Genomic DNA, 12,702 nt, shown 5'->3' on the forward strand with positions numbered 1-12,702 from the left:
AGAATATTGACAATAATGCACTTTTTTTATTATTGAGGGTGTATTCACACATACAATAAAACTAGTCAACATGATTTTTGGCACGGAAGATAGAGGGTGTTTCTGATAAAACTTTTCATGCTGACTTCAAACATGCAATCAATTTTTCTCCTTGATATCACAGGTTTCCTGTGACAAAATCACCAATTTATGGCCTGATCATATAGGAATTCCTGGGAATGTCTCATGTTAAACTCAAGGTGATTTAAATGACCTTCTTCAGAATTCGAAAGTGTCTGAAATAAAAGCTGAACTTTTGTGTTCTACACTGAAAGACTACATCAGCATGACACAAGAGTGTGTCTCTCTTGAAAACACAGGAAGAGTTTCAAGTTTTCTATTTTTAAGATGATTTACTGTATTGCAACATTTGCACTGAGATATATGAATTTTCCCATGAACATCACAATATAGGAGAGTCTGTCTGTTTACACTTCTGAAACTACTTTCAAGGCTGTGGTTTTGCATAATGAGAACAAATTTTCGTCTGTTCTAATAGCTTAACCCTCTATCATCCGCATCCTCATTGCAGCACAAATGTCCTGCACGCGGCACTCGGTGCCGCCTCATCAAAACCAACGTTATTTACGTAATTATTGATGCAAATGGAGGTTGAATTACACTAGCACTTGCTGGAAATCAGGTGAAATATACATGAACGCAAACATGTCCATTTCGGACATTTTTATCAGCAATTAAAAGAAAAGTAATAAAAAAAATGAAATTGTCTAATAGAATTACAAGCTTAGAATCTTGAAGCAAATGCACCAAAATATTATTATAAAAGTAAATAAAATTTGCCATATAATGAGGGCACTAAAAAATTAACTCACCATTCACAAAATTATCAAAGTATTTTCCAAAAATGTTCAACGTACTTTTCAAAATATTGGACGTATTTTTTCTAAAATTTTCATCATATTTTTTAAATCGAATTGAAATTGTACAACTTATATGGGCGTAGAAAGGAACTATTTGTTCCAAAACTCTTTGTCAAAATCTTACTGACTTGCAGAAAAAGCAATCAAATGTAGAAAACACCAGTGGCGTGCGGTGACATTTAAACTAGGGTACGCAACATGGGTCAACCGAAAGGAACCCAACTAATCTATCTACGCGTGGCTGCTAAATGCTAGTAAGCTAAGCATTCCAGAAAAAAATATGTTGACTACTGTCAACACTGCATATGCTGTCAAAATCTTGGGTACCCTCGATGCTTAGAACGGGGAAAGAAGTGCGAGAGAGGGTAAGCGCGGGCAGACCCAAACACGTGGTCGGGGCTGATTGAGCCAATGGGGTTACCTTCCAAATTTGTAGGGTACCAAGCAGAAGAAACAGATTTCTGCGGAAATCGGCAGGAACGCGGATCGGGTGGGTGCCGAAGTCACAATCGGGATCATTCGGGACTGCATTCAGGAAGGCAGCAGCGTGTTCGTGCGGAAATCGGAATTTCTTGCATTGGAACTGCTTTCGGAGCGATAATTGTTGAATTTTCATGTTCGGGGAAGACGAAAAAATGTTTAAGTTTTACATCCATCTCTATCTACTCCATGATTCTTTCCCTTCCACTCCATGTATAAAGGTAGGTCTTTCAGTGTGCTGGGTTTCATTATCTGAATAAAAAAATCTCCTGTATTAGTGATGTTAAAACCAAGGCTGGAATTTCTATTAACCCTCCCAAGTAAGAACTTTGCTTTGATATTAAAAATTCGAAGATTTGTTGCACATAGTTGAAAAATCAGTGTTCAAAAGTTTCCGTGAGAATCATAAAGCCCTGAACTACCAAGAGATTGTAAGCAAACTGTCACAGATATGGGATGTAATATGTCCCTTCAAATACATTTCTTGGACTCCCACCTGGATATCTTCCCTGACAATCTGTGCCATGCGTATAGACCAAGAGAGCCATGCAGAAGAGATACTGTGGAAAGTGGAGCGCAACAATGTTTGCTGATTACTGTTGGACATTCAAGATGCAAAAACAGAAGAATAACAGCAACTCGCATTTTAGGAATGCATGTAAATATACACATTTCTTTCACTTTTCACCTGGATGCTATAAAAGACTGTGTGTGGTGGAGAAGAACTAGCTACATATTTCAATTCAGCATGAAAAGTTCTATTAAGATCAGGTATTTTCCCTCATGCACCATATAGAAGTTTTTCGTTTTGTGTGGTGTGTAATGTTTCCTTTCATTCTATATGTATATGTTTGTACACATATTTATAAGAAGCCAACCAGTTTCAATTTTGGAATCCCACCAAAGTATGTATCCTCAACAGTATTTGTGTTTACGACAAATGATGGAAATGTGAATATATTATGTGTCTGTTCTTTTCTGATTCTGATAATTTATGTCAATCTATGACAAGTGTCTTAACAGAACTTAGTTGTGAATTATTTTTTAATAACAACAGAGATGATCATGGGAATGTATTTAGCGTGTGTTGTTTGGTATATATATTATATACATAAATAAGGCAGAGTGGAAATGGATGTAGATGTGGTGAAGGCACAGAAATGCACTGAATGGAGTATGTAGGTGAGGTGTTTGTTATTTTTTCATTATATATGTTCATTCTTGCATGGACATTGTTAAATATTCATGGAATTTGACAGCTCTCATATGTGGTATGTTCAGAATTTGTGATGTACTAGTCATAAGTTATTAATCAAACAAATTTGGTTTTGACTTTAAGATGAATTGTGCTAATTTGTTTATATGTTTGTTCGTTTGTTTCTGTATATTTATGATAATGTTCACTCATCAAAACATCAAGCATTATCATGCTAGTAAAGTGTTGAGTACATACCTCGTGATATTTCAATAAGTGATCAGTGTACAAAGAAAAATATTTTGAAAATGTGATATGCATATATATATTTAATTTGACAAATGGCACTTTTGTAAGCAACTAATTTTGTAATAAAATACCAAGAAAACATTTTACTTTTATTATTTTTTTACATATGTACATTGCTAATGTGAAGAAGTATTCAGAGGTTCTGAATGACTGCTACTGAAACTTTTCTTTTGAACCAACATGTAATTTGTATATTTATTATATTAGTGTCCTTGGTGCATAAGGACAGAATATAATAAATACACAAATTCTCCATTAACGAAGAAAATTTAAATAAAACTTGGCACCATCTCATTTATCATCGAAATGTCAGCCTTACGTCACGTAGTACACCTTGGACTGCAAGCAAACTAACAAGGCTCTAGTACCTGCAGCTGGAACCAGGATAATCGTCTGTGGGGCTTGTGTCTTGTGCTGTCCATGTGCGTTTGTCCCTTCATCCATAATTATTTTATGATTAGTAGTAGGAAAAGCATCTGTCATCATCCTTATGCAGAGTTGGTGGTGCACAAACGTGATATCCTACTATCAAACCTTTTATTTCATAATGTGATTGATACACATTTATAAATTTGTATTGTCTTGACTTCAATATATTGAATCAGAAGCAGATTACTCTTCTGAAGATACATTACGTGACATTAAAGCATATGCATCATGTCAGGAAAAAAAAAGTGATAGGGGCTTCCAATGGAATAGTTGTAATGTTCTTGTGTAATCAAAGGGTTCAGAGTTCAACCCTTGGTGGAGGTTCATTGCATAGTCATTTGGGTTCCACTTCAAACTGTGGCTCCAGTCCTGATTAGCATTCCGAACATAAAATGGATTCCAAGTTTGATAACAAAAAAAGTGATAAGTTGGACTGATGATTCTGCCTTCCCACACACACACACAGACACACTCAGGTATTCTGCTGGTCTGTAACTGCAGTGGGTTCTACCTTAGGAAGAGATACTGCATATTTTGACATTTACTTTGGAAAACCAGGATCTATGTACTATTACTTGTTTTTATTTATAAAAATAATATAGCAGATACAGGCTATTTATAGAAATATTAGAGGAATAAAATGAATGGCAGATACCAATAGAGTATTAAGCTGTCCTACCCCCCAATAAAAAATATAAGAAAGTAACCAATAGCCTTTCTTATTCCTCTTCTACACTGCTGGACAAAAAAACAAAAAAAAAAAAAACAGACACTTGCATTTTTGTGATAATGCATAAATTCTGATTCGAAGGCTAACTAAAGGTTGCAGAAATTATTGGAAATAAGAAAACCTGAATATATTCAACAGAAGGCAAATTAAAATTTATTGTTAAGATAAATTAGAACAAAAACGAAAATTACAGAAAACTACCAAGAAGAAAAAAAGGAAACCTTACGAATATTTTTTTTAATATTGTTTACTGGTACTAGTGGGGTATATAAGCTGTCTAGTAGCGGGCGTTACCTCCCTTGGCATCAATTACAGCTTGTAACCACCGTGCCATACTTCGAAAAAGGTTGGCAATCACTTCTTGGTCCAATTGCTCCCATTCTTCTTGAATAGCAAGTCTTAGCTCTTCAATTGTTTCTGGAACTATTGAGCGGTTTCTGATAACTTGTTTCAGTTTATGTGCTCTATCGAATTTAGGTCCAGACTTTGTGGTGTCCATTCTAATCGCAACTTCGTCCAAGTACTCCGTGGCAATATTCGCAATGTGAGGATGCACATTGTCATGCATAAAAACAAAGTCCAGGCCTATGAATGGTGCATATGGTACTACATGATCTGTCGCACATTCTGTAATATACCTGCAAGCTGCCATTGCCCCATTCTCTACAAGAACCAACTCTGTACGTCCTTGTAAAGAGATACCTCCCCAGACCATGACACCACCGCTTCCAAAGGGTGTTATTTCAACGAAACAACATTGTGCATAATGCTCATTAGGTCTTCTATACACATGTTCACGCCCGTCGGATGAACGTAGGTTGAATTTTTGACTCATCGGAGAATAAAACCTTTTCCCACTGCTCCACATTGCAATGTAAGCGTTTTGTAGCAAATTCCAGTCTTTGCTTCCGCTGATGTGCTAACAACCTGGGACCTGCAGCCGACCTCCGAGATGATAAACCACTTGCATTCAGTCTTCTACGAACTGAAGAAACCACAGCTCTATGAACATTTCCCAAATGCTGTGCCACAATATTTGAAGTCGTACGACAGTCTCTTAAGACTATGATATGCATTAAACGACCTTCCCGTGCTGTTGTGCATCGTTTCCGACCAGAACCCAGTCTTCTACCATAGGAACCAGTTGCATCATACTGTCTGAGAGCTTCATGGATAGTACTTCGTGCTACATTTAGCACCCTAGCAATATAGTGTACACTACGACCATCATCGCGAAGACCAATTCCTTTACTACCTCTTCACGTTTCATTTTCAAGCTAGCAAACTTACAATACACTTGCAAGAAAAATACCAGCAATGACAATCAGCCTGGGTCCATATCCATGGTAACGGTGAAGTTTTTGCATGTGATGACGTGTAACCGGCCAAATGAATGTATCACTTCAATGTGAAGTCACATGAAGTGACAGAACGACAGTGTTGCACAATGCAGATATTAAACAACAGAACAATAACAATGTCTATATTAGGATGCGTACTGTAGGCTGTGGAAAAGCTAATGTGTAAGTCACTAGTGTCATCAAACAGTTGGACTGCAACTGTAAGTTACAAGACTATGGACAAGTAACAGGCGATTAGTCCGCAACAAACGTGAAACTTATAAAATGATTTACTAAACTTCACAAAATTAAATATAGAGTATTCCATATTGTGTTAATATTATAAAATATTGAAACAAAAAAATCTTATTGCTCGTTTTTAACATCGGGAAATTAGTTTTTATTTCATGTTATGTATCAGTCGGTGAATTAAATTTATCTGAAGCTAAAAATTTAAAATGAGTTTCCAAAATATTACGAGCCTCACACCAACACAACGCATTGTAAAAGTGTAATATTTAGTTTTCTGACCTAATCGTCCTTTTTCTTATTAATTCAGAATGTTGACTTCATCTTCACCTCCAAGAACATTTGAAAATACGTAAATAACATTGATAAACGTTAAATACAAACTTTACAGTTCTGTACTGCATAATCTACCTTTATTTTTCAAATTAGTTAAAATTGTATCAAACATTTTAATCTTTCTCTAAATCCTTGAAAAATTCTGTGTTCATATATCGTATAGTTAATTGCTATGTAATACAACTTGTGTGTTCGAGTTCCGAATTTAAGATAACTTTTGAAAATTTAACGTACACGAGGATTTGGAAAGAGAAAGATTGGAATTCACTTTAAATAATTATAATTGTTAATCTTACTATGAAATAATTTACACGACCTGTTTTTGACCTCACCAGCCTTTTTAGCATCGCAGATTCAGGCCTGTAGTATTTCGAAGGCCCGTTTAATGCTTATAAAGAAGAGAGCATCTTACATGAGGAAATGCTCATTGTGTACTCCATTTCGTGTATTCTTTCTGGCATAGTTTCCTATCTGCATAGTGCAACTCTAGCGCATAGATTTGGAATTCGTCTCATGGATAAATTCACTTCTTACCGTCGTTTCGTCATCACGAGTAAACAACGGATTGACCCAACCTTATACTTCTAATAACCTTGATGACAATGTCAATAATATCTGTTACTATGAACCAAAATTCATGGCTCTCTAGACATTAAACAAAAAACATCAACAGGAATTGAAAATAAATAAATTAAAATAAAATTGCATGAAATTGATTTTAAGCCTACTAGGTGTTCCAAATAAGTAAATACGAGTAGATAAATAAATAAATAGATAAATAATTAACGGAAAAACTATGGAAAATGTTCAATAATGAATATTCAATTGTTCAATACTTAACTGAGAGTGTAATTCATAAGTAATTGCAATTCAGATGTCAAATATTAAGGTGTCCGGTATTTTTTTTGTCCAGCAGTATATATACGAAACAAAAAAAGCTCTCTCGAATTTTTTTTCCATAACAAGACACTAAAAAGGAGTTGCAGGTCAAACTAGGTTGTGTGTAAGGTGGCCATTTTGAATCTATGACAAACTGAAGAAAACTACTTGGCAGTACCTACGGTTCACTATATTAGCAATGTATTCCAATACTGATTTCTTTCCTTGATGCAGAATTCCATGCATGGACATATGTATGGTTACTTTTACCAGAACACAAATTGACAGATCAAAAGTGTAGTATCAGTATGATCAAAATGTCAGTACTTTCCCAAGCAGCTTCAAAACCATGGGTTGCAAATTTTCCTGAAATAATATTTCATATTTCTTCAATTACACTGCTCCACAAAACTTAAGGAACACCAAGTGGAGAGAAGGAAACAAACACAAAAATATTGCTGGTCATTTTCGTAGCATGTTGCATCTGTACCTTATTGTTGTTCATAAGCCCCGATCAAGAGAATCCCAAACATGCTCGATAGAATTGAGGTCCAGTGAGCATTCAGACCAATCAATACTGGTGACGTCTTTTGTTTCCAGGAATTCCGACAGAATATGTGCATGGTGCGGGTGAGCATTGTCATCCACAAACAGCAACTCCGAACCAAGTGTTGAACAGAAATTGCGAACATATGAACGCAAAATGTTGTTTTTCTCAATTTGGATGGGGCTGAAGCCTCATCGTGACAAAGCTTAAATAAACTTGGGACGATTATGTGCAAAAGATATACTTTATTGTAATGTTGTTCTAAAGATTTAAAATATTCTCTAATACTCTGCTGCTCTCATAATCCCTTGGTGTTCCTTCAGTTGTGTGGAGCAGTGTAGAACCTTGACCTCTTGAATTACAAACGTAGAAATAACTGCAGGGTCATTCCACGAAAAGTGGTCCTACTCTAAAATTAATAACAAAATGAATTCATATGAAAATTATTATTGTTTTTAATGGCATAAGGTTTAGATGTTTGTGAATGCATATAATTTGCACATTTCACCAATAAAAGTCACTACCATCTGCAGCCATAGGCGCCGACTCCATGGGGCTTAGGGGGGCTCGAGCCCCCCCAATGTTAATGATGTGGGGGCAGAGCCCCCCAAAATAATTTTGCTTAAGAGGATCTAATGTATTATTTTTCTTCTTTTGTAAAGTTTACTCTGTGCCACATGAACTTAACTTTAAATACACATTGAAATGTTCTAGATATCAACTTTGGGGGGGCTGAGAGCGCTGAACCATCAACTTTGGGGGGGGGGGGCTATAATCGGAGACAGCAAAACACATGACTTATTACTATATACTAAGTATATAATTATTATTTACTATTATCAGAGGCCTGCACAAGACCTGGAGCAGACCCGTTCGCGAGACATCGCTCCTGAAATGCCATGCAACCTGCGCAACATCCTCGCTTGAGCAGCTTGTATGCCCACCTGTCCAGATCGTTCCTGGCAGGCATAGAGGACCCGCCGGGTACCCGCAGTCTTACGATACCTAGTAGGTCTCAGTTCGTTCTTTCCATCAACTGCAGACCCCTCCCTCTGCATGACGTAGTTGCTTCGAGTAGAAACTGCACCGGGCCCACACCGTTCTGCAGTGTTGCCAACTGCAATAGATTTTCACTACTTAAAAAAGGGAACTCAAAGCTTCGTAAGCCACATCACCAATGAAATGAGATTCACGAATGTTGCTCCCCCCCCACACACACATTGAAATAGGTTTTCCGTGGCACAGGATCCATAAGTATATGTCGTAAATAACCAACATACGTATATATAGTGATATAGGGCAGGACTGAAACATGTCACGTTCGACGCTGAGGTCGCGAGTCAAACAACACACTGTTCTACTGCGAACACCAGGGCCGTAGCCAGCCAGGGGCATTGCCGTTACCCTCGTTTGGGGGGGGGGGCAAGTACTTGGATAAACGTAACAACAACAACAATCACAATAATAGTAATAAAGTAGCATGAAAGGCATTATTATCCTCATAAATCACGCAAAAAGGAGGTAGAAGTCGGTTCTCACGCATTTGTGTTGAAACAGAGGATTAGAAATATTTTTTTTCAACACGTCAATTTCACATTAGCTAATAATGGAAAACAAGCACACAAACTATTTTTGAAAGAAAGAAAGTGCATGATAAATGCATTCCGAATGTACATGCATATGGCATGTAAAATTTCCATCTACAATATTTTCTTTTCACATGGAGCGACGTATTACATAATTAATTCATCCAACTCGTAACAAACCAACATTAATAGCAAATAATATCACGGGCCGCCATAGCATTCTCTGTTTTAAAACTTTTCTCACTTATATCGTTCGGCGCTCAGGGCCGACTCCCGCTACCCCTTTGCTACGGCATTGAACTTGATGAGACTTGTACTTTAATGTTTGACCCCCACCCTGACCCCTCCGCTAGACAATTTTCGTAGGCACCATGCAATGAAAAACAATTAGTTTTCAGTGAGGAGATTTTTGTTTGCTCGATCATTCATTTAGATAAATGAAGCTGTAATATTGCGTGCATTTCCTGGCAATAAGATAAAAACTGCTTACGCTGAACTGAAATCGCTAAGTATATAAATTCTCCTTGGAGAAGAAGCTCCTCCTAGGACTTCGTAGGATTTAGTAGCTACGTAAGTAGGCAACACTGGCTGCAGCCGTCCACGTGGTGATGAAACACCTGGAGCGACACGCTGCCGGAGGGCTGTTTCCTTCCAGCAGGTTTTGCAGGCGCCCGGGTCTTGTTGAATGCCCAGGTACCTTGTAAGCGCAGAGCGCCTTGAAGACCAAGAACCCGGGTAGAGACGCAAGTCGACTCGTTGCCGTGGGCAGGCGAGCAGGTAAACCTGTTATCGCGTGCAAGCGGGCAGTGGGTAGGTAAAAGGCAAACTATGCTGGCCTCTAACTATTATACATATATTAATCAGAGACATAATGAATGTAGCCAACGACTTGTTAAAGACTGTTTGGGAATCCCTTAAGAGAATACAAATATATAGGAATATTATTGATGTGAATGAGAAGGCTGGCCATACTGGACTGCGACCACTTTCCCTGGTCGGTGGATGTTGAGAGCCTCCAGTATGCAACAGATCTATGAAAACCTTCTCAATTTTCTTGAGAAATTTTCTGAAGAAGATTCTACTGACACAGCATTAAAATGTGCTGGATACCTGGACACAATGCTTCACTTCAAGCCATTTTTCTTTCTCTCCCTCTACTGCCATGTGATGGGTTCAATACAAGAGGCAAACTGTAGTATTGTCTCCACGCATTGGTGCCACAGAAGTGGAATCAAAACTAAAATACTTGACTGACATCTTTCAAGAAAAGCGAATGTGTTTTGAACAGTTCCGGCTGAAATGTACAGAGGACAAACCGAGCCTCGTTGATGAGCCAGAATTGCCCCGGCAACGTCACGTCCCTAACAGACTTGAAAATTCTGATGCTGCCAAAACTCAAGTTCTACACTCCAAAATAGCATTATAGATCAATATACACTGACGTGTGTGACACAGTAAAATCGTGTGTTAAACAAAGACATGAATCTACAGGACTACAAAAAGTAACAGCCGTAGAGAAAGAATGCATCTCAGCTGTGAACATTTGCACAACAAACTTTCAGCAAACGCGAGAATTATTTCGCCAAGATTTGGATGCCGATAGGCTCTCCTTACACATGTCCATGCTTGGTGATATCGCCAAACAGAAGAAAGTGGTTCTAACTACCATGCGTGACATAAGGAAGTTTCTCTTGGATGACAGCACCCTCCAGGAGACAAATTCATGATTGTCCTCCGCACTGTGCCAGTGACGACAGCCACAGCCGAAAGGTCATTCAATGCTACTAGCCGACTAAAGACATATTTGAGATCTACAATGAGGCAGAAGAGACTAAGCAGCTTAGCGGTACTCCACATACATCAAACTGTGCTTGATAATTTGGACCTGAGACCGCTCGTTAATGAGTTCATAAAAAAATAACCCAGTGTGTAGAGCAAATTTCGCTTTATTTTTAAATCATGTTCATATGTTTTTGTTGTGTATGTCATTTTATATCTTAGTGTCCATGTATTATTACAAAATTAAATTTAAAAAGTAAAATATTGTAACAAGAACAAAAAAGTAAAACTATTTTCCTGCTATTTGTGTTAGCATTTTATGTAAATAATTAAATAAAACTGTTAAATATTGTAAATATTCGTTATTTTATGGGTTATTTGCAACCCATCACATGTCTGTTGCGGACATTAAAACACACCCATGCCCTCGCCGGGACTCGAACCCGAGACCCCTGGATCAAAGCGAGTTGAGTCGACCACCCAACACGCTCGGCTACAGAGGCCGGCATAAAACTGTTAGGTTGGTCTCTTAATGTAAATACATACTTTTCAATAAAAATGTTAATTGTTATCTAAAAAAAAATGGGCAGACACAAAAGACATAAAGAGACTTTGAAACATTTTCTGAACGTTTTTCATGTTACATTTCATTTGCATGAAGAACATAATAGCTGCTTAAAAACTGCTATACGAAGACGTAATTTTTATTTTTAAAAAAGGGAGGGAGAGAGTCATTCATTCATTTATTTCAGTGATCAGAGCCCCCCCAATAATTTTGACAAGTCGGCGCCCCTGTCTGCAGCCTATATGCTGCACAGACAAATGGTCAAAATTTGCTACATTTTTAAAGCGTCGCACACGTAATGGAATGCACTTTTGTTAATGCTTGTCATGCATTCAGTCTATGCCATCATACTCAAGTTTTTTCATTTGTTAACAGACACCATAAAGTATTTCACAATTATATGAAATCAGTTCATTATGAATATTTAATCCAATCTCTTGCCTAGAACCTCAAATTTTGTGTGTAAAATGTCTCTCATGTAACGCTGGAATGCCCCTGCAATGGATTTTGCCTTATTTTATGCAACCATAGTATATTAATTATGCATGTATATTGATAAGAACTGTAACAAAATGGCAGGATTTTACACTTGACTATAGATATGTTAGAATGGTAAAATTATTTGCAATTTTATAAATATGTGAATAATACAGTAAAAACTTACGTCATGTGCCGGCAACATACATGTTGACACTTGAAAGATATCGAGCATCAGCGGAACCTTGACTGTCTCTTCTTTGCAGTCTCTCGACCATGCTTGATGCTGACTCCGAGATGGGAGTCGAAAGCTTCAACAAACTTTTAAAGTGTCTTTCATCGTACTGTTCGTGTGTTTTGTGTTGTTTTTTAACAAGTATGCCAATATTGGTGGCCGCGGTGGCTCAGTCGGTAACGCGTCTGACTACCATGCTCAAGGTCCCGGGTTCGATCCCCGGCCGGTTCAAATCCGGGAACTTTTCTAACGTTGGAAGCGGCCCCGGTGCCCACCCAGCGTCGAATAACATGGGTACCTGGGGGAAACCCTGGGGGGTAAAGGCAGTCAGGGGCATGGTGCTGATCACCTCACCCCTACTCACGACCGGATCAAGAAAGTGTGGGGCGTGGTGCTAAGCACAGGGGAACACTTTACCTTTTTTTTTACTTTTGCCAATATTGGTTCATATATCAGCTTCATTCAAAGTAAATATGCAAATATGAATTACCTGAAACAGATTGCTACATCATTTCTTGGTTTGGGACTACCACGCATGGATTAGGGCTGCTTAATACCACAATCATTATGGATGAAACCTTAATCAATGTGGTATCAAAGAAATAAGTTTTGTAATTGTTAACAGTGCTGTTTCAGAAAAAAATGC

The sequence above is a fragment of the Lepisma saccharinum genome, chromosome 3 (assembly GCF_977018435.1).
Source record: "Lepisma saccharinum chromosome 3, izLepSacc3.1, whole genome shotgun sequence".
Classification (NCBI taxonomy): Eukaryota; Metazoa; Arthropoda; class Insecta; order Zygentoma; family Lepismatidae; genus Lepisma; species Lepisma saccharinum.